Here is a 22,636-nt window from a genome sequence, read left to right on the forward strand (position 1 = left end):
TACTGTCGAGGTATTGCAGTGCATGTGTTCAAGTCACCATTATTTTACTTAATAACGACCCCAAAGAGCAAGAGAGTCATGCTGGCAATAGGGATATAAGGAAAAGTTATGAAGTGCTTCCATTAGGTAAAAAGGTGAAAGTTCTCAACTTAAATTAGGAAAGAAAAAAATGTATGCGGAAGTTGCTAAGATCTTGGTAAGAACGAATCGTCTATCCATGAAATTGTGAAGATGAAAAGGAAGAAATTTGTGCTAGTTTTGCTGTCAGACTTCAAACTGCAAAAGCCGTGGCCACGGTGCATAAGTGTTTAGTTAAGATGGAAAAGGCATTAAATTTGTGGGTAGATGATGTGGACATCAGGGTTGATAGTATCTGAGATTTCACGCATCCTCTAGAGGTCTTGGAACACATCCCTGCATATAAGGAGGACTACTGAATACAAATGGTTAATCAGCATACGAAAATATGCCAATATCACTAATCACTAGGAAAAAGCAAATCAAATCCACAATGAGATACCACCTCACACTCATTAAGATGGCTATTATTAAAAAAAAAACAACCAGCAAATAACAACTGTTGTTAGAGAAGTCAAGAAACAACTGTTGGTGAGAATGTAAGCTAGTGCAGCCACTATGGAAAACAGTATGTTTCCTCAAAAAATTAAAAATAGAATTATCCAGCACTTCCACTTCTGGGTATATACTCAAAAAATCTGAAAGCTAGGACTCAAACAGACATTTGTACACTCACGTTCATAGCAGCATTGTCTACAATAGCCAAAAGGTGGAAGCAACCATGTCCATCAATGCATAAATGGTTGAATAAAATGTGAATAAAATTTTATTCAGTCTTAAAAAGAAAGGAAATTATAACACATGAGATAACATGGCTGAACCTGGGAGACGTTATGCTAAGTGAAATAAGCCAGTCTCAAAAGTGCAAATACTGTATGATCCTACTTATGTGAAGTAGCTAGAATAGTCAAGTTCACGTGTTAGAAAGTAGAAGGGTGGGGCCAGGGTTTCGGGGGAAGGGGGAGCTTATGTTTAATGGGTACAGCTTCAGGTTGGGACGATGAAAAAGTTCTAGAGTGAACAGTGGTAACAATTGTACAACAGTGTAAAGGTCCTTAATGCCACTGTACTGCATACTTAAAATGGGTAAAATAATAAATTTTATGTTATATGTATTTTACCACAAAAACATTTTTAAAGAAAAAAGGCCGGGTGCAGTGGCTCACGCCTGTAATCCCAGTATTTTGGGAGGCCAAGGCAGGTGGATCACGAGGTCAGGAGATCGAGACCATCCTGGCTAATACGGTGAAACCCTGTCTCTACGAAAAATACAAAAAATTAGCCAGGCGTGGTGGCGGGCGCCTGTAGTCCCAGCTACTCAGGAGGCTGAGGCAGGAGAATGGCATGAACCTGGTAGGCGGAGCTTGCAGTGAGCCGAGATCGCGCCACTCACTGCATTCCAGCCTGGGCGACAGAGCGAGACTCCGTCTCAAAAACAAACAAACAAACAAACAAACAAACAAAACAAAACAAAAAAAACTCGTAAAATACAACTGAATATTCTCCACATCTCCACAGACAGTTTGAGAATCACTGATTTTAAGCAGCTCAAGGTAGGAAAATATCTAAGTAAGGGGGAGATTGGTGAGGTTTCTGCCCAGGATTAAAGATGACAGTTAACTTTCAGGCCCCAAAGCACCACCCAACCAAGGAACAGGAAGGTCTTAATATGTCAAACCTATACAATGTGCCGTGGTTTTTATTTTTATATCCTTCTGTTTTCCTACTCAGTTAACAATAAAATCCCTAACAATGGTCTGTGCGAGAGCGAGCCAAGCAAAACTGGTGGGGCTGTATTGTCTTCTGCAGGGGGTCTTGGGGAGAGACCTTAAGAAGTTGGGGAGTTGGTGGCAGCTCTGAAGAGAAACAAAAGCAATTAAGTTCCTGTGGTCTGAAGATAGAAAGAGGGACAATATCAGCTCAGGATATATTCTTTAGCCTGAATAAAAGAATACAATAAATAATACATGTAACATGATCCCATTTCTATATATTAGGAAAATACATATTTCTATGTATACATGCACAGAAAAAAATTCCCAGAAGGATACAAATAAAAATGTGAACATTGCTTAAATCTTAGCAATCAGATTTATGGAAGGTTTTTACTTTCTCCGTTTGTAAGTTGCTACATCATCTGTTGTTTTCACAATGGCTGAGTAAATGTTTATAATTGGGGAGCAAGAAAGCAATTTTTATTTAAAGTTAGAAAAGGATTGACAGAAGATGCTACATGGCCCAGACTTGAAGGCTCTTTAGTTTTATTTTTAGAGATTTATGCATAAATTAGTGGACGTTCCATTATTTCTCATGCCATTTTTAACACTAGAGTTCTGACCAGCAGTTTACTCATTATAAAGTAACAACCCTTACCATTTGATGTGCTGAAAATGCATTTCATTTACACAGGTCAGATAAGATTAGGAACGGCATTAGAGTAATTAAGGTCACTGGACTTTGTCATTTAACAAATCCTTAAATCCAACTCTAATCTCATTCATTAATGCCACAGACAAAAGGGTTAATTGCTAAAGTATAACATTTCCTACCCATCCAGACACAAATGTTACAATGTTAAATGTTATTAATGCACAGCTGTATTGCTTTGTATCTTTAGAAAGATGCTGATGTATTCAGTACTCTAAGAGTTACAGATTTATTAGTTCTGAAGAGGCTATCCCTTGGGTAACTCATTATCACTGGTACAAGCACAGAATGTTCTGTGACAAGAGAATGTCTAAAATGAAACAACCCGATTAATCAAGACGGGGCATGCATGTGGTGACTATACAATATGAGCAGATGTTGTCAACTCCTGAATTGTCACCATGCAGCCCTGTAGTTAAGGCAATGCCCCTAAGAAACAGGTTGGCCACTGATGCTGGGATCCCACTGCCCAGATGCAACACAGACCCATGCTCAGTTGCTTCCCTTTAGCCCTGATCCAGCTGGAAAGGACGATCCCATTGTCAAACCTCTTACCGCTTTACAAAAGAGACAAACAAACTGATGTGAGTTTTAACTTCTTTGATTTTGTTTTTAGTTATGACAAAAGTGCGAAGGAGAAGTGGAAGTTCCTAAATGGTTTTGAAAGATCAGCCTCCAAATGTGTTATCTCAATCCCTGGAATCCTCCATAGCCATTAAAAATGATGCCATAAAAGGTTTTTAAAGACAAGGGAATGTGTTCACTTCATGCCATTATTATGAAAAGAGCAGCTTACAGATGAATCCGTATGAACATAGGATATGATTCCAGTTTTGTAAACTAACAAAAATGGAGAGTGCAACTATTATAAAAGACAAGAAGCATTAAAATGTCCAATATCAACATTTGACGGAGAGAGAAAAGATTTGGTTCTTGTTGTTATCGTTTTGCTTTATCCTTTTATTTATTTTTTACGTATATACTTTCCTACATTTTCCAAATTTTCTAGAGTAGAAATATATTACTTTCTAAAAAATAACAGGCTCTCAATAAATGTTATATTTAGGGTTATTCTCTACACCAATGATCCAGTAGATTCTGTTTCTTTATATCAATTCAACAGCAACAGATACTTTCACACAAATCTGTGTCTTGCAATGTTGGGGTAAGGCTTAAATAAAAATTATTCAACCATGCCACATTTTTCTCAAACTAAAATCTCACATGTAACTTTTCCTTCTTTATCCATCCAGATAGAGATAACTTTTTTTTTTTTTTTTGAGACAGAGTCTTGCTCTGTCACTCAGGCTGGAGTACAATGACACAATCTCGGCTCACTGCAGCCTCCACCTCCTGGGTTCAAGCAATTCTCCCACCTCAGCCTCCCAAGTAGCTGGGATTAGAGGCACCCACCATCGTCAAAAGAGAGAAAATCAGAAACAGAGCCAGAAAACAAAATCAGAAAACTTTTGCCCAGAGGGGAAGATGACACAATCCAATTATCTCTGCTTTTTCTCAAAGCTCTAACAGGAAGATTTAATCAAGAGGCTGCCTTGGGCCAAGGGGTCACTTTCTTTAGGAATGCTTTTTCCTCTCTTGCCCTGATGCCAGGGAGGAAAAAAAAAATAACAACTGGCATTCCTACTGTGCTCAGAGCTTTAAAAGTACTTTTATACATAATAAGTAGGATGCGAAGAGAAACTCCATCCAAACAGTCTTATATCCTACTGAAAAGGGCATTCCGCTACCTGCCTGCATTCTGATTTGGATCACTAGTGGCAGCAAAGGGGATCACAGAGGCACAGAGTGAGGGAATGAATTGAGTCATAGAGCTGACTTTATGCCAGCACCAATCACTCCACATATCTTACATATAGCATGCAGTCCTTATGACAACACTGGGACATAATATCTTTACCTATATCAGGAGTCAGCAAACTAGAGCCCATAGGCCAGATCCAACCTGCAGCTTGCATTTGTAGACAGTTTTATTGGAACACAGCCACACCCATTTGTTTTTGTATTATCTATGGCTGCTCTTGTGCTACAATGGCATAACTGAGTATGTAGTTGCAGCAGAGACCATTTTTCCCGCAAACTCTAAAATCTTGACTATTTGTCCCTTTACAGAAAAAGTTTGCCATCCCCCGATCTACATGATACTTATGAGAAAAATGAGGCTCAGGGACGTTCAATGGTATTTCGGTATTTCGATGTCACTCTGCTACTTACTGGTGGCACCAAGATTTAAAGATGTGCCTATCTGACTTTAAACTAAAGCCTACGTTCTTTACAGTTCTCCAAATCAAAACTTGAAGGTAAAACCCCAACTTCCTCCAAAGTATACTGTATGAGTGGCACAGCACATTACAAGCTGAGAAAGATGAGATATGAATAATAATGCTATTTTTAAAGATCCTTGTGAGACATAATAACTGTTGGAAACTTCAGCTATATAAGAATACTGCACTGTAAGTTATCTTTTTCCTTCGACTTCTAATTTAACTCTAAATTATAGCAGTTATAATTAAGAGCAAAAATTATACGACAAACCATTTGGGGAAAAAAAACAAACGGAATCTTGCCAGCAAAATTGACATTAGTTTCAATGTACGGCTTTCACATTGAAACAGACTCTAAAATATTTGATGTGTTCACGTAATATGATATGGTTCACCTTTATGAACTTGCTGACTCTTTCCCAGGCTGGATAGGGCAGGGCAGGGCAAAGTGTGCTTAAAATAAAAGTCTTTAGCATGGCTTTTGTTTGAAACATCCGTTTCTCTTTTTTGCTTAACTCCTTAACCACCCAATCAGCCAAAACAAGGTACTTTGTAGAGACTTTTTGCAGATATCTGGTGGAAGATAATGCTATGGAAAGAACTGCTGCTGCTCCCCTGTTCACACTGCCTCACCTGAGCCTTCAGAGTTTAGCAGCTTTTACAGGCAGCCATTAAATCCTCCCCAAGTGCCATTGGCACCATAAAAGCACAAGGCTTTAAAAACAGACACCAGAGAAGAGTGCTGAGCTGGCTCAATTCATACCGAGGCCAGCAAATGCAGGAAAAGTAGTATGTCTCCAAGACCTCAATCTTTCCCAGACAGAGTCTAGCTGTTGTATCAATCTGAGAAAGGTTAGTTGAGGAGGGAATAGAATGGTAGACCATGGCTTATTTTGACTCTTAAGACAAGTTAGAATTTAGGTTTTGGAAAGTCAAAGTCCATGTGTCTCAGTCAGTCAGGATAAAATGAAAGGGAAGAAATAAGTTAGTACCATAGTACCAATCCTCGCAGACACATGTAGGAAGCAGAGATCAAAGCCTTCACTCCACAAATGTAATCTGGGGGCATGCGGCACTTTCTAGCATTCAGGCAATGAATGTAGTCATCTTACTTGCTAATTTTCACTCATTCTCTCCTGGAGGAGGGAGAAGGGGATAAAACTCCCAGCAATCAGAACGAAATAGTAGAAGTATTTACTAATTGTTCAGTGGGGAAGGCAGTGACAGTACTGACTAGAGTGTGGCATGGGGATTTCCAGTTCCTACATATTCTAGTTTTCTGTTAGCACAAAGAATGGGGTTGGATATAAACATAACCCTGAAAGGCTCCTGCGAGAACAGCCTTTGACCTCAGCCCATTACTCACTGGAAATGAGTCCAGCACATGGGTTCTAGCAGGACACACTCTGAATCTGCCAGGGCACGTTGCACAGTCTCAAGGTCAGGATGACCCACAGTATCAGACAGCTTCTGCCAAGTCAGCTTTTACCCCTGGAAGAACCATAGAAGAGGGAGAGCCATTAATTCACATTTTTCTCAGTCCATTTTACCTCTGAACATCCTACTAGATGGCTTGTACCTTCAAAGGGGAATGTTCCAGCAGCCCAGGACACTTGGCCAAGTCTCCGCTGGGACTCTTGGCTTGTTCTTTTTTTGCCTGCCTTTCTTCCATTTCTCACGTGGCAAACTCACCTGAAGAGGCACAGCTGAGCCATTACCATCTCTGTGCCTTCTTCTTTCACTCCCTCAACCAGAGTCCATTACTTTCTTGCACATATTTCCTCACATCCTGTGTGTCTGTAATTTCCACATAGAAATCATCACACCATGTGGAGGCATCTGATGATTTTCTGCCCACTCATCACTACACTGTATTTATCTTTGTAGCCAGAGCACTCAGCTCAGTACCTGGCAATAAGTAAAGTAAGCATTCAAGAGGTCTTTGCTTATGACTCATCAAAAATGTGATTATGGATTACTGTATAAAATAAATATTACATTAAGTCTTAATTATAATTATTACATTAAATTAATTAAAATTAAATATTAATTTAAATATTACCCCCCCAATCTGAAAACCTAACATATGTTCACATTTACTAAAAGAAAGAAAAAGTTTAAGCAAAAAGGAAAGAGGCAAAGGGCAGGAAGAATAAAGCTTTGCTAAGGAATGTATGCAGGTAGCATCTCATTCTAGAAGCCAAATAGATGGGACATGTGGTCCTACACTACTTACAGCTACAGGGAAAATATAGACAGAAAGCTATCCAGAACAGGGTGACTAACCAATTTCACGTTCAAAGGGGCTAAGAGTGGGAAGGCACCTGGAGCTGAAAGGTAGTTCAGGGATTCCAAGGCTGAGGAAATGGAGATGTGCCTTGCCAGCCTCATCCCTGATCACGATTAGATCCCTAAGTTCAAGATTAGAGCTGTTTGACTTCTACTGTAGGTAGACAAATAGAAGCCAGATGAAGAGAAGTTTCTATCAAACAAGCACCATTTCCACATGCTCCGCTTGTGGAATACAGTAGAAATATTGCATTGATATAGTAGGACCAACACTACACAAGCTTTGTGAAAAATTTATTGTACAATCTCTTTAAAAAATAATTTGGCATTATTCTCTAAAGGTATGCCTATATATATTCTAATACGTACTCTATAACCTAGGACTTCCACTATTAGGAGAAAAATTCTTGCACAGGGGCAATGGAAGTCATGCACCAAAACATTCACAGCTGTTCTTTTGTAATAGAAAAAAGCAAACTGAGATCTCCACCAACTAGAGAATAGATAGAAAATGAACTATGCATGTAAAAATATTAAATAGCAGTAAGAATGAATTAACTATAGATACAGACAACATTATGGGGGAATCTTAGAAAAAAATAAGCAAGTTGCAGATGACAATACTTAGAATGATTAATTTTTTTCTTAAGCCCCCAAATAGGGAAAGTTAAGTGAGATGTCATTTAGCAATATGTACATGTGTAGTAAGATTACTGGGGAAAAAAGCAAGAAATTTAAGCAGTGGGATATGTAAGAGGATGGAATTGAGGAGCACATATGTAATTTTGACTGTTGGTGGTATGTTCACAGGCATGCATTTCTTGCTATGCTTTTGACAAACACATACGTTACATGCTTTATTCTGTATCAATCAAATATTATATAAATTACATTAATATTTTATTACTAGAAGGCATTTGTTTTGAAAATGTTTTATATCTAGAAGCTTTGCTATCTATTTTGCCACCATAGAAGCCTAGACAGGTGAAAACTCAGATATGGAGTACAAATTTCTTCAACATGAAACAAGTTTTTAAGAAACCATTCTTCCTCAATTGAAAGATGAGCAAGTCCAGGCACAGGGACTCAATTAATTTGCTCAAAGTTACCCAACAGGCAAATGCCATTTTTATTTCCTTCATTGTTTAGCCAATAACAGTCATTGAGCTGTTTTTACTTGAGGAAACAAACAGATAAAATCAGGGTAAACTTTTCACTAGGTGAAACAATATTCCAAAGGGGCTCAGATTGAGATTTTTATAGTAAGTGATTTTTTTTTTCCTTGGGAAGAACCTCTCTCTGAACATTTCCACAATAAACTGGCAGAACAAAAGACTGAGGCTACTCAAGTTCTGGAAATATTTAGGGATTGTTTCCTACCAGAACACCCTTTGCTCTCCGCATGTGAAATACAGAGAATCAAGGCTCCAATAACACCTTAGGGATACAGATATCAAAGGAAAAGTTTGAAGGTCCAACATGCTTCATATTTTAATAAATGAGAAAAGACCCAGTCAACTGGAATTGCCTTTGAAGTAATTGTGCTACACTTCATGCCCGGTTTAATCATAGCATAACACAGAGCTAAAAAGAGAAATGTTGTAAAAAAAAAAAAAAAAAAAAAGAATATAAGAGGAATTTCTCTGTAGCCAGTGTCACAATAGATGTGTTGGAAGTGGAGAAGCTCCCCCTTGGAGTGGGGGCGCTCAGCTACACCTGCCTGAGGCTGTACTTCTATGTAATTACTAGACAGTGTGGCTCACAAAGGACACACCCCCAAGGGCCCTGGAGCCACAGATTCTATGAAGAAAAAGAAAGAGAAAACCTGGAGGATTTGTCCTTGGCATGCTCAACTGTGAGGAAGATCTGATTCAGTTTGTCTCTTCCCATAAATCCCCATGGAAAATGTCATGTCTCTGTGAAAAGGCAATTCTTCCAATGTTTACATAAAGGCATAGAGATTCAACTGTCTTCTGGAAGGGGTCAGCAGGGGCAAAATGAATATAGAGAGGATAAATTCATATCCTTAACACAAAAACAAAAAGGAGGGGGCTTAAAACGATATGGTGGAAGAATGGTGGAACACTTTGAAGCACATACAAACTTAAATGAGAGTTCACAGAGGAAGCCACTATTATACAAGGAATGTAAGAGCACCTAACCATACGTTAAAAAGAGGTATACAGAGACTGAAAGAGGAAAGGGATTTTCCCCCATTGTCTTTTATTAAACAGCTTTATTAAAGCATAACTGATGTACATTGAACTTTACATATTTAATAAGTTAATAGGTTTTAACATATGTATCCCTCCCTGGAACTGTCACCACAATCAAGATAATGAACATATTCATCACTACCAGAAGTTTATTCATGCCTCTTTGTAATCCCACCTTTGCAATCCTCCCCACTCCCATGCCTAGGGAACCACTGATCTGCCATACAGATTAGTTTGCATTTTCTAAGATTTTATATAAATGAAACCATAAAATTTTTATTTTGCATAATTATTTTGAGATTAATCCATATCGTGGCTCATAAGGTAGTCTAATTCCTTTTCATTACTGAGTAATATTCCATTGTATGGATACACCATAGTCTGTTTATTCATTCACCTGTAAGTGGACATTTGAGTCATATCCAGTTTTTGGCTATAATCATTCATGTTCAAGTCGCTGTAGGTCTTAGGCTTGTTAAATAAAACTGATGGTGGGGGGTGGGGGGCATTGTTATGGGCTGAGCTCCTGCACTAGGTGTAACAGATCAGACCAAACCAGAATAGAGTCACTCATGCTAGGTGCCATGAGGTCAAACTGAACAGGAGATTCACAGCAACTGACAGAAGCCCAATCTACTGGAACTGGCATGATAATGAAATCCTCTTTACTTTAATCATATAAGGAAAGTAACTTTGAAATGGCCAATCTGCTTTTTTTCTGCTTTCTTAAGCTATTTTCTACCTGTAAAGCCCACCTACTACGTTCAGCTTAGCGGAGTGCCTTTCTTTTTCATATATGGAATGCTGGTCGATTAATGGATCACTAATAAAGGCCAATTAAATTATTAAACTCAATTTGCTAAAAATTTTTTGTTTGTTTGTTTTGAGACAGAGTCTAGCTTTGTTGCTAGGCTGGAGTGCAGTGGTGCGATCTCGGCTCACTGCAACCTCTGCCTCCTGGGTTGAAGCGATTCTCCTGCCTCAGCCTCCCGGGTAGCTGGGTCTACAGGCACACTCCACCACGCCCAGCTAATTTTTGTATTTTTTTAGTTGAGATGGGGTTTCACCATGTTGCCCAGGATGGTCTCGATCTGACCTCATGATCCATCCACCTCGGCCTCCCAAAGTGTTGGGATTACAGGCGTGAGCCACCACAGCTGGCTAAAATTTTGTTACATGGACAGCTTTCATTTCTCCTGAGTAAATGCCCAGGAAGGGAGCAGCTATATCATATGGTTCATATATGTTTAATTTTTTAAGAAACTGTTCAACTGTTTTTCCAAATTTGCTGTACTATTTTACATTCTCACCAGTAGTATATGAGGATTCCAGTTGCTTCACAGCCTTCACAAACACTTGATATGGTCAGTCATTTTCATTTTAGTTATTCTAATAGGTGTACAGTGGCATCTCCTTGGGTTTTTAATTTGCATTTTCTTAATGACAAATGATGTTGAATATATTTCATGTACTTATTTGTCTTTATATATTTCCTTTGGTGAAGTGTCCCTTCAGATCTTTTGTCCATTGTTGTATGGGGTGGTTTTCTTATTATTGAGTTTTATGAGTTCTTTAAATACTCTGCATGTAACTTCTTTTTCAGATATATAATTCTGTACATATTTTCTTCCAGGCTGTGGTTTATTTTTTCAATCTTTTGGTAGTATTTTCTAAAAGCATGAGTTTTTAATTGCAATGAAACCCAACTTAACAAGTTATTCTTTTATCAGTTGTGTTTTGGTGTACTAGCTAAGAAATCTTTGCCTAAGCCCAAGTCACAAAGGTTTTCACTTACGTTTTCTTTTACAATTTCATAGTTCGATATTTAGGTCTATAATCTTTTTGAGCTAATGTTTACATATAGTGTGAATTGTTGATTGAAGTTTGTTTGTTTTTACATGTGAATATACAATTGTTGAAAAGACTAGTGCTATTTGTTGAAAAGACTCTCTCTTTACACTAACGACCATTACACTTTGTCACAAATCAGTTATCCATGTATACATGGGTCCATTTCTGGGCTATCTAGTCTGTTTCATTGAGCTATTTGTCAGTCTTTATACAAATACCACAGTGTTTTGATTACTGTAGCTTTACAAATAAATCTTGAAATTAGATCATATTAGTCCTCCAACTTTGTTCTTTTTGTCAAAGTTGTTTTGGCTATATTTTGTCTTTTGCATTTACATATAAACTTCAGAATCAGCTTGCTAACTGCTGAGGCTTTGATTGACATTGCCTTTACTCTCTAGATCAACTTGGAAAACAAAAACCTGACATCCTAACAATATTGAGTACTGTCATAAATATGGTGTAACTCTTCATTTATAAAGGTCTTCTTTAATTTCTCTCAGTATACAGATCATCCTCATTTTTTTGTGAGATTTAACTCTAAGTACATTATATTTTTAGGCATTTTAAAGGAAATTTTCTTTCAATTTCTGATTTTTTATTGCTAGTATAGAAACTTATCTGTTGGTTCCAGTAGCTTTTTTTGTGTGTGAATTCTATCAAATTTTTGACAGTTGAGCGTGTCATCTGTGAATAATGATAATTTTACTTCTTCCTTTTCAATCTGAATGTCTTTTCTATTTATTCATTTATTTATTTTTGGTTACACTGTCTAGTACCTCCAGTACAATGTTGAATAGAAGTGACAAGAGCAGATATTTTTGGAGTCTTCCTGATCTTATTCCTACAGATCATTTTAAAAGCACATCTCTTTTCTTCAATCTCCACCCCATGCTTAAAGCACCTACAGATGCTATGCTGGGTCTATCATGGGACAGACAGGATTAGTTACTTCCCTTCAATCAGGCAGCAATGTTATGTAGAAGCCTGCCCTGGGTGAAGCTCTAGAGATGTATCACAGGTGCTCCTGTGTTCAAGAAGGAAGCCCCGTACAACACATTTGATGAGGCAAATCTATATTCTATCTGCCACACACATTTTATAAAAAGACGATCAATAACCTGGAGTTTCCTGAAAACCACTGAGGACTTTAAGTCAGGGAAAAAGAAAATATTAAGTGTGATATTTATGGCACTTTCCCATGCATTGATGATAGCAAGTTGCTGCTGAGCCTTGTTCTCTTGGGAGTGGCAGATGTGCATATTTGTGATTCAAAACAGGAATCCAGGAGGAGCCTACTTGTCCCTCTGTTCTGTTTAAATGTCCTTCTCCTGTAAACCATGTCTCTGGAGAGTAGATGGCATGCTCTGGGGAGCTGCCCAGGGGTCGTTTTATTTCTCTTTCACTTTACACTTGTTTAAAGACACCAGGTTACCTCCAAAGCCAATTTCTTGCTAATTTTTTGCTTATCCACCAGAAACAATGGAGATCGTTAGTTAACATATTTGGACTGAAGAAAAGTGATAAAAGTCACAACAAAGTTTATCTTGATATTCAAAAGAAATGAGGAAATATAATCCCACTTTAAAGACAAAAGTCTTCTTTTGAAATCTATTTGGGAGTGAAGGGAAACATCGATATTTTTCTTCATTGCCTTAGAACTTAAAAGGGATATATTGGACTCTACAATTTAACTGCCAAGTCCGACATTCATATCCATCTGGACATTTTTAAATGGATCCCTGAGCCAGTCAGAATTGGCAGTTGGCTGTATAATCACACCTGCATATGGTGCAGGATCTTTTTAATGGGCAACAGTTAGAGCATGAAAGTATTGCACGATGTGCCTCCATTGAGAAAGCACACTTAAACATGCTTGCACGTGTAAATAATTATATTATATTTTAAAGCTCTCTGTTAGCAAGCCTTTGTTCTTTTCTTCCTACAAATCAAATTAGTTGGGGATACAGTTCATTTTGAAATTATTTGAAAAATGTTTTCATGTTCTAAAATTTCCTTTGTACCAAAGCTTTGCAAAGTTAAAAGGAAAGCCACAGACCTTCACAATGAGTAAAGAAAAAAAATGCATAAAACCAACAACAAATTCAATATGATAAGCACTCATGCTTATACAAGAGTGGAAGTAAAGCTGTGTCTATAAGTACATGTCAACCTCCACGTGCAGTTTAGCTTCAACTCATTGTACATAAAGATAATCATTGATGCTTATATATCCATGGAGAATCCCAGCTTCAAAAAGATTGCATTTATCTCAGTCCAATTTAGGCTGCAAATTATCTCCTTGATCTTTCTTTGTAAGGGCAAGTCTAAGGGTACATTACCGCAGCTCCATCCAGGTGTGAAGTTGTGTGATGGGGGCTACTCTTCGAGATTATTTTCAAAGGAAGCAAACGTAATGGGAAAGGGAGCCTCGTTACCTGGAAATTATCTTCAACCACCTCCCCTGCCTCCTTTGCTGGTAAATGGGACCAATTAGGGAAAGGCAGTGAGCACCTGGGATTGTCTTGTGAAGGGTGGCCCATTCACTCTTGCTACTCTGCTCCTTTAAAATAATAGCGACCATGTGAAAATCCTGTGTAGTGTGGCCACTAGTCTCTAGGAAGGAGATTCCATCTAAACTTAGCTTTCAGGTATGCTTCTGTAACTGCCAACCACCAATGTGGAAGGGGACATCCAGGAAAAATGAAAAATGAGCAACTTTATTTAACATGCAGGGTAGGGTGCCCATAGCTAATGCCTGTCTCCCATGTGCAAGGAATCTGTGGCAGCTTTGATCTTGCTGAGCCTTTCCTTCTCCTCAGTCTCCCTACTACTCTTCCCTTTTCTCTGCTTTCCATCTTCCTATCTGCCCTCTGGCTGTGCCATCAGTTCCTGACACCAAAAGCCCTGTTACTGTTCGTGCACAGAAAAGACTCTTGAGAAACTGGACAACTAATGTAAACGAGTTTAGCAATCAAAAAGCATCATTTGAAAATAAAATAATTTTTTTTTTTTACCAAATTTAGGTCTCTTTCTTTCATGAATATAAAAGCAGATATGTGAAATTATATGCAAAAATCACGCTTGGCTTTTTAACCCCCGAAATAAGTGGGAAAATATCATTTTATGATGTTTCTTACCAGACAGTGAAGGAATCATCCATGTGTCTCTAAATGGGATGGCCTTTTAAGATTTGGACAGGGCAAGTATCAGTACACAATATTTTATAATCATCACAAATATGACTTGAACACTTGAGCCTGGGGAAGATGTGTACTGATGAAAAGGGTGGGGATAAGATTTAGACAAAAAGCTGTTCTTAACTAAGATCATAACTTTTGATTGCATGGTAGTCTCCTTATGACTAATTTTTGTTTCTGATGATACAAATCAAATGCTTATGAAAAGGGCTCATAACTAATTCAGCTCAATTCAGTCACTTTGTGAACAATGAATGATAGGCATGGACATGAATTTATACTTTACATAGATGGATCAGGCAGAGTTCAGTGCAGATAGCAAAATCACTCTAGCTGTTTTAAGAGGCAAAGTATTTAAAAGAAATTAAATGCTAACAAAATGGGTAGGAGGGCTCTAGGCTCACTGCATGGATGGCTTGTAGAAAAACACAGCCGAACCTGCCCACCAGGAGAAGTGCTATCTCCATTGTCATGTCATCAGGGACTCAGGAAATCATTGAACCTCTTTCCCAACTGCAAGCTCTAGTTCCCCCACTCCTCTGCTGAGATCCACCCCAGAACAACCAATGCCCCACCTCTTGATGCCTGTGAAGCTGGAGATGAAGCTTGGCACCCCTGAAATGCTGCTTCAGAAAAACCATGACTGGTGTCATACTCTTCTTCATGTATGCTTTGCAAATCATGCTCAGATACATATACTTGAAGGAAGACATAAGTTAGCTGGAAAATATTATATTTAGTTCCTGGTCTTTAGCATGACATGTGAGTAGTTCTCAAACTTTGCTGTAAATTAGAACTTCCTGGGGAGCTTTCAGAATCCAAACACTGAGGCTATACCTCATAACAAGCATATCGAAATCACTGGGGATTCAGTATATTTGCTTTTTAAAAAACACTGCAGGTGAATCTCATGTGTAGCCAGTGCTAAACCAGAGATGCAAGGCATGGCTTCTCCAAATTTATTGTATTCATGAATGACCCTGGTATTTTGTAAAAATGCAGAATCTGCATTTTTCGGTTGGTGCAAGTTAGGACCCAAGATTACACATTTTTAAGAAGCTCTCAGGCAGTGCCGATGCTGATGCAGATTACACTTTGAGCTACAAAGATGGACAGCAGTTCTCCAACTGTGGTGTGTTGGAGAGTTTGTTAAAACACAGATTGCTAAGTCCCACACCTAGAATTTCTGATCCAATAGGTGTGGAGCCTAAGAATTTGAAGAAATACTTAGGTGTCTAACAAGTGCTTAGATGATGCTGAAGCGGCTGTTCTGGAAACCACAGCACCGCCTGATGCAAAATCTGTTACATGGGGGTTGGAATGGAGTTGAGTGAGCCAATTGCTGTATCTGCAACAGGTGGCCACCATGTGGAGTTGCTAATGAATTCATAGTGTATATTCCATTTGGATCCAATAGACAGAGGGGGACTCTGAGGAGTAAGTGAAATGCAATTACTTATTCTAAATCCAGTTACCTTTATCTACCTACCTTCCTTTCATCCATGAAATTTCTGCTGAGTTAGCTAGAGAGACCTCATGGAAACATATAGCTGTGTGGTAGAAGCAAGGAGAAAAAAAGAGGGAATATTTGTCTTCCGTGTCCCAGTAAACAGATAGGACTATTTATCTCCACATTTTACTCTTTGGAAAATGGAAGCAAAGTATATGAATGATAAACGAATGGTGGAGATAAATAATCTGTGGCTCACTTGGTTCCCATGGGAGAAGATTTCAAGTGACATCCAGCTCACTGCTAATTTATTAGACACACATCAGATGCTGGGTATTATGTCTTCACTGCAATGCACTGGGAGCCTGGAGAGGAGGGAGTGAGTAGGTTTCTGAATGCATCACTAGCCGACAACTTTTAAAAAGGGTTTTATCATAAACTAGGGATATAAAATAGGTGTACAGCAATAATCATCTTCAAATGATGTGTTTCATTGTAAATTACCATATCTGATTGAGTTTTTTTGCAAATTATTTTATTTCTTCCATGATGATTTAGAGGGACTATCTTCAAGCCAGTAGAAATATTTCACAAATAATATCTGGACGTTTCCCCCCCCCCTTTTTTTTTTTTTTTTTTTTTTTGAGACGGAGTCTCACTCTGTCCCAGGCTAGAGTGCAGTGGCATGATCTCGGCTCACTGCAACCTCCGCCTCCGGGGTTCAAACGATTCTCCTGCCTCAGTCTCCTGAGTAGGTGGGATTACAGGCACGCACCACCACACCTGGTTAATTTTTGTATTTTTAGTAGAGACTGAGTTTCACCATGTTGGTCAGGCTGGTCTCCAACTCCTGACTTTGTGATCCACCTGCCTCAGCCTCCCAAAGTGCTGGATTACAGGCGTGAGCCACCAGGCCCGGCCTATCTGGCCATTTTCTAACCAATTGGGTAATTTGTTGCACAGTAAAACACCTCACATCTTTCAGCAAGAAATATATTACATTTGAATAGTAAATACATTACATAATGAATTAGGACACAATTAAAATTTGCTTTAAATATTTCTTTGGGGGAGAGGACACTTCACTTCTACTCAATGAAGAGTAACATTTTCACAGTCCAGAGGTCTTTTATTTTTTTTTAACTCCGATTATGCCATGAATTCGTAGGGAATAGGTTCCAGCAGCTCAGGCTCCTTCCCATTGGTTCTCACAGAGTGTGCTTCTCTGGGTGAAGCAGGCTGGTCCTTCAGTGGAACCCAGGTCCCTTTCTCTTTGGCTTCTTCCTTTTTCTGCTCATTTTCCTTCACACATTTCAAGAAGTTATCTCAGCTCTTAGAGTGCTTAATGTGTTCAATACACACATTAATTCTCTGGGCAAGAATCTTGCCCTTAACTTGTTTACAACAATGCCAACAGCATGCTGGGGAGCACTGTAGACCCTTCCAGTTCTGCCGTAATAACACTTGTGGGACATTCCTTTTCAAAAAGTACCCAGTCCTTTGATGTCTGCAATATCATCTTTCTTATAGATTCACATATACATGCCCAAAGGAGCAACTCCATGTTTTCTAAAAGGCCTAGAGCACATATACTGCGTGCCTCCTCTCTCCCTTTGTGTTCGTCATTTTGGTGAATTACTAGAAGACGGTGGGTCCGGCTGAAAAGATCAGATAGAGTTTTACTCATAATCATGGCTTGGGATCATTACTTACCCTTTAGTAGGACATCTACTACCTCCCCTTTTCCCCTCTTCTACGTCACATTTAGAGACCCCCAAAATCGAGGTCCAGTCTCTCATCTATGGTCTGCATAAGCCAAATGAACCTGAGAATACTATGATGATCTGAGGCTCCATGGTCTCCATTTACTGAGGAATTGAGATAGGTAGGCATGTTGACTTGAAATGCAGGAGGCTTCAGTAACATGGGGGAAAGAATGCCATGTGGGAAGAATGTTTGACCAGTAGTTTCTGATTCTTTTCTTCAGTTTCAACTCAAAATGACTACGATGTTCTTCCCCTAACTTGCCCTCAGTGATTCAAAGCATGTTCTCTCACACTAGCAGAGAGTCTATTCAAACTACTGAAAGGCATGGCATACTCCTAGGCCTTGGGAATGTAAAATCTATATGACAGTGAGCTGTTTTTACTCACAACCTTCCTGCCCTCTTAATACCAAATGAGAGAGATCTTTTGGTTTTGGTTTTGGTTGTTTTTTTCCTCAGAGGAACCGATTCTCTGATTCTCCAGGCACAAACCGGGTATTCAAAAATTCTATCCCATTCTGACACTACCTACCTAGAGTCGGTGCAGACACCACAGGTTACCAGGTTACTGGCTCAGTCCCACATGACTTCCCTCCCCCATTTCAGATGCCAGCATCAAGTTCCAGGTCTCTTGAACCCCTGACCACCCAGCTATAAATCAGGCGTTTCCATGACCCCCTCCTCAGGTTCAATAATTTACTAGAAAGGATCACAGAACTCAGGAACATATTTTACTTACACCTACCAGTTTATGAAAAAGGATACAATACAGGAATAGCCAAATGGAGGAGATGCATAGGACAAGTTATAGGGGGTGGGGAGCTGTAGGTGGAGCTTCCATGCTCTTTCCGGGTATGCAACCCTCTAGCACATCGATGTGTTCACCAACCTGAAAGCTCCTGAACCCCCAGCATTTAGGACTTTTTATAGGGACTTCATTACCTAGGTATGACCAATTAAATCATTAGCTATGGGCAATTAACTCAGTCTCCAGCTCCTCTCCCCTTCTGGGCGATTGCAGGTGGGTCTGAAAGTCCCAACCCTCTAATCACATCTTGGTCTTTCTGGCAACCAGTCTTCATCCTGAAACTACCTAGGGGCCTACCAAGAGTCACTTCATTAGAACAAGAGACACTCTTACCACTCAGGAAATTCCAAGCACTTTAGGAGCTCTATGCTAGAAACTAAGGACGAAGACCAAATATCTTTCCATGACACTATAGACAGAGGCTACAACCTTTAAAGTTCTTGCGACTAAGTTTAGAGGTAGGATGTGGATATAATGATATAATTAACAATACAATGATGTATTATCTTTGAGTACTATGGACCCAAAGTGTTATAGGCATTCATAAAAGAAAGTATTCAATCACCAAGGGCTAGAATAGCCTGGATCAACCCAACTTCCAGGGTGGCTGTGAAGGTTATTGCACTTACTCCATGCCAGGTTAGGCACAAACACAAAGAAAGAAAACCCTGAAGCTCACTTTTTCTAATCTGAGTGATGTTGGGGGTGGGGAAGAGAGTAAAATCAAGAATGAAGTAAGATGCCTAGATTTCAACCTCCCCATCTCCCTTCTGTGCTGGAAACTTGAAGAGAGGGGCATACAACAGGGAGGTAGACAGAAAGGAAGCTTTAGAAACATTAGAAGAGTGACACTGAAAGACACTGAACTGCCTTTCTAGTCCCAGTGAAGAGTAAACTGTGACCCTTCAGAGAAACCTCAGCCTGTCCACACAAACACCAACACAAACATAGTACAGCAGTGACAGCACTGGAGAAGACAGCAGAAAGAAAGACGGTGCAAGAATATTTCAGTCCACCACACCTTGCAAGAGGTGCCAAGGAGCCCAAGATGTAGTCTACGGAGTCTGCAAGGAGATGCAGAAGTTCTGAGAGAAACTGTCAAATAGCAAAGGGTCAGAAAGGAAGGGAAGATGCTTCCGAAGATCTTTGAAAATGAAAAACACCTGGAGGGATTGAAGAGCACTCCATAAAGCCTGGCAGTCATACCTCAGCAGGAATCGATCAAATGGGCAGACCTCTCTGGCCACCCCTGCTGTAAAGGCCAGTGACAATCCAAAGTTCACACCAAATGTTTACTCAGATGAGATAATTTCAAGGGAGAATCCCTCCCTTCTTTATCAAACCGGTAAGTTCAGAGGAGAATATAGATGTGTTCTATGATCCTAAGAGAAAAGACATGGTTGGGTATATAGATACAGGTTAAGCAAAAATATAAAAGTAAAAATTGGAGCTACGCTAGTGAACGAAAACTCAGGGGCAGTGTAGTCTGTGCCAACCACATGGGAGGAAGGAGTGGAGCTGTCAAAGACAGAGAGGCTGCCACAGTCAACTTTCACCTCAGCATTTTGTTGTAGAAATTGAAGCTCAAAGGCAGGATGGATGGCAGTTTGTGATTTGTAAAGATGTTCAAAGAGATTTTTAGTGATACCCGAAATCTATTGCCAATTCACTATTCACACATCAGATGCTAGGAGTTGTGTTATCAACACCATGTGGCAAGAAAACTTCGTTAAAAAAAAAACCTTCTAAATGTTATCATTGTATTGTCAGTTAATGATTATTAAAGAGAGACAGCAGAACGGCTTTAGAGTAGTTGAATGCACACATAGCAGCCAAGGAAGGGGAGAGCTTTATGAAAGAGCAAGTGGTCAACCATACTGAATGTCTCAAGAAGCCTGAAGTCTAAGCTAAGGCCACTTAAGAGATCGAGGGAGAAGCAGCAGCACAAAAAATGGGTGGGTGGGAGGGGAGGGACAGAGGGAACAATGACACTTCCACTAACAGGAGGAATTTTCCAGTTGAAAAGAAAGAGGGTGTATTCAAAGGGTTCAGAGAAGGTTTTTAAAATCACCAGTAACTTAACATCAATTTTGTGGGTTTCTAAGTTAGGAAAACCTTGTTCGTATGTACAGACAAAGAAAAAACAAGGACTTGGAGGAGGAATGATACAGGATGTAAGAGAAAGGGAAATGTTGGAGGGAGCAAAGCTCTGGAGGCAGAAAGTGGTTGTTCAAGAAGGTGGATAATGAGGGAGGGGAACTCCTCTTCCAAAACAGCAGATGTGGAGGAGAACAGAATGGAATTATAGACCATGAACAGTGGACTAAGAGGCTGTCCTTGCTGATGGCACAGTTCCATAAGCTTGGCACTATTAATGCATTGGGCCAGACAATTCTTTGTTGTGGGGCTGTCCTGTGCAGGGTGTTTAGCAGCATCCTTGATCTCTGCCCTCTTAATGCCAGTAGCAAACCTCCAGCTGTGACCACCAAAAAGTCTCCAGACATTACCAAGTACCTTCTGGGGAAGGCAGGTGCAAAATTACCCTTGGTTGGGAACCACTAAGTTAGAGAGATGGATGGGAGGCACCCGAGTAAGGAAGCTGCTCCCATATCCCAGAGGGCCTCAAGCCTCCAAGGGGTAAGTTCATACAGGACAAAGGAAAATGTGTGTGTGCGGGACACTGGGATGAAAACTGAGGTGTGGTTTATTAAAAATGAAAAGGGCTTTAAACCCTCTAGGAAAAGCTCCCTCACTCTGCTGTGGTCTTGATGCAGCAAGGTCACAGTGCCTGGTTACAGCCATTCACTAACTTCTCAGAAAGGTAGCCATGTGTCTTGCAAAATCCTCGACTCTGGTACATATGCTGTGGTAGCTGAGATTTACAGCTGACACATCTCTGCTTTTGTAAAACTCTGTAATCTATTTCTTATGTTCAAAAGCTGTGTGGGATGTTTGTTGACAGTAAATTATTGCTGCTTCTGACATTTAAAATTGCACATGAAGGGGCAAGAGGAAGGCACATACTGCCACAAAGTGAGTTCTTACAACCTCCTCAGAGCCCCAAGGCCACCTGCCTGTTACATGCCCTGGATGTTAACTGTGGCCACCAGGCCAAGACAGATGTCCTTGTGTGAGTATGGTTAGTCTCCATGTTCTTGGTGAAATTCAGTGGGATAGAGATGGGAAGACCTAAATTACAAGATTGGGGAAACCGGGGTGGTTCCAGGATGGCCAAATAGGAACAGCTCCAGTCTACAGCTCCCAGCATAAGCGACGCAGAAGACGGGTGATTTCTGCATTTCCAACTGAGGTACTGGGTTCATCTCACTCGGGCTCGTCGGACAGTGGGTGCAGGACAGTGGGTGCAGTGCACTGAGCATGAGCTGAAGCAGGGCAAGGCTTCGCCTCACCCGGGAAGTGCAAGGGGTCAGGGAATTCCCTTTCCTAGCCAAGCAAAGCTGTAACAGGTGGCACCTAGAAAATCGGGTCACTCCCATCCAAATACTGCGCTTTTCCAATGGTCTTAGCAAATGGCACACCAGGAGATTATATCATGCACCTGGCTCAGAGGGTCCTACGCCCACAGAGCCTCGGTCATTGCTAGCACAGCAGTCTGAGATCAAACTGCAAGGTGGCAGCGAGGCTGGGGGAGGAGTGCCTGCCATTGCTCAGGCTTGAGTAGGTAAACAAAGCGGCTGGGAAGCTCAAACTGGTTGGAGACCACAGCAGCTCAAAGAGGCCTGCCTGCCTCTGTAGACTCCACCTCTGGGGGCAGGGCATAGCTGAACAAAAGGCAGCAGAAACCTCTGCAGACTTAAATGTCCCTGTCTGACAGCTTTGAATAGAGTAGTCGTTCTCCCAGCATGGAGTTTGAGATCTGAGAAGAGACAGACTGCCTCCTCAACTGGGTCTCTGACACCTGAGTAGCCTAACTGGGAGGCACCCCCAAGTAGGGGCAGACTGACACTTCACATGGCCAGGTACCACTCTGAGACGAAACTTCCAGAGGAACAATTAGGCAGCAACATTTGCTGTTCAGCAATTTTTGCTGCTCTGCAGCCTCCGCTGCTGATACCCAGGCAAACAGGGTCTGGAGTGGACCTCTAGCAAACTCAAACAGACTGCAGCTGAGGGTCCTGACTGTTAGAAGGAAAACTAACAAACAGAAAGGACATCAACACCAAAACCCCATTTATACGTCATCATTATCAAAGACCAAAGGTAGATAAAACCACAAGGATGGGTAAAAAAAAGAGCAGAAAAGCTGAAA

At 40.2% G+C, this 22,636-nt stretch overlaps 1 long non-coding RNA gene across 1 annotated transcript in view; it reads right to left on the reverse strand.

Annotated features, from left to right (window-relative positions):
- Window positions 1–22,636, reverse strand: part of LOC107974716 (uncharacterized) — a 319,154-nt gene that overhangs the window by 182,203 nt on the left and 114,315 nt on the right. The window contains exon 3 of the long non-coding RNA XR_010157220.1: window positions 6,154–6,278. This is a non-coding gene — a long non-coding RNA (uncharacterized LOC107974716). The remainder of the gene's footprint in view (window positions 1–6,153; window positions 6,279–22,636) is intronic.

This window comes from Pan troglodytes, chromosome 4, assembly GCF_028858775.2.
Source record: "Pan troglodytes isolate AG18354 chromosome 4, NHGRI_mPanTro3-v2.0_pri, whole genome shotgun sequence".
Classification (NCBI taxonomy): Eukaryota; Metazoa; Chordata; class Mammalia; order Primates; family Hominidae; genus Pan; species Pan troglodytes.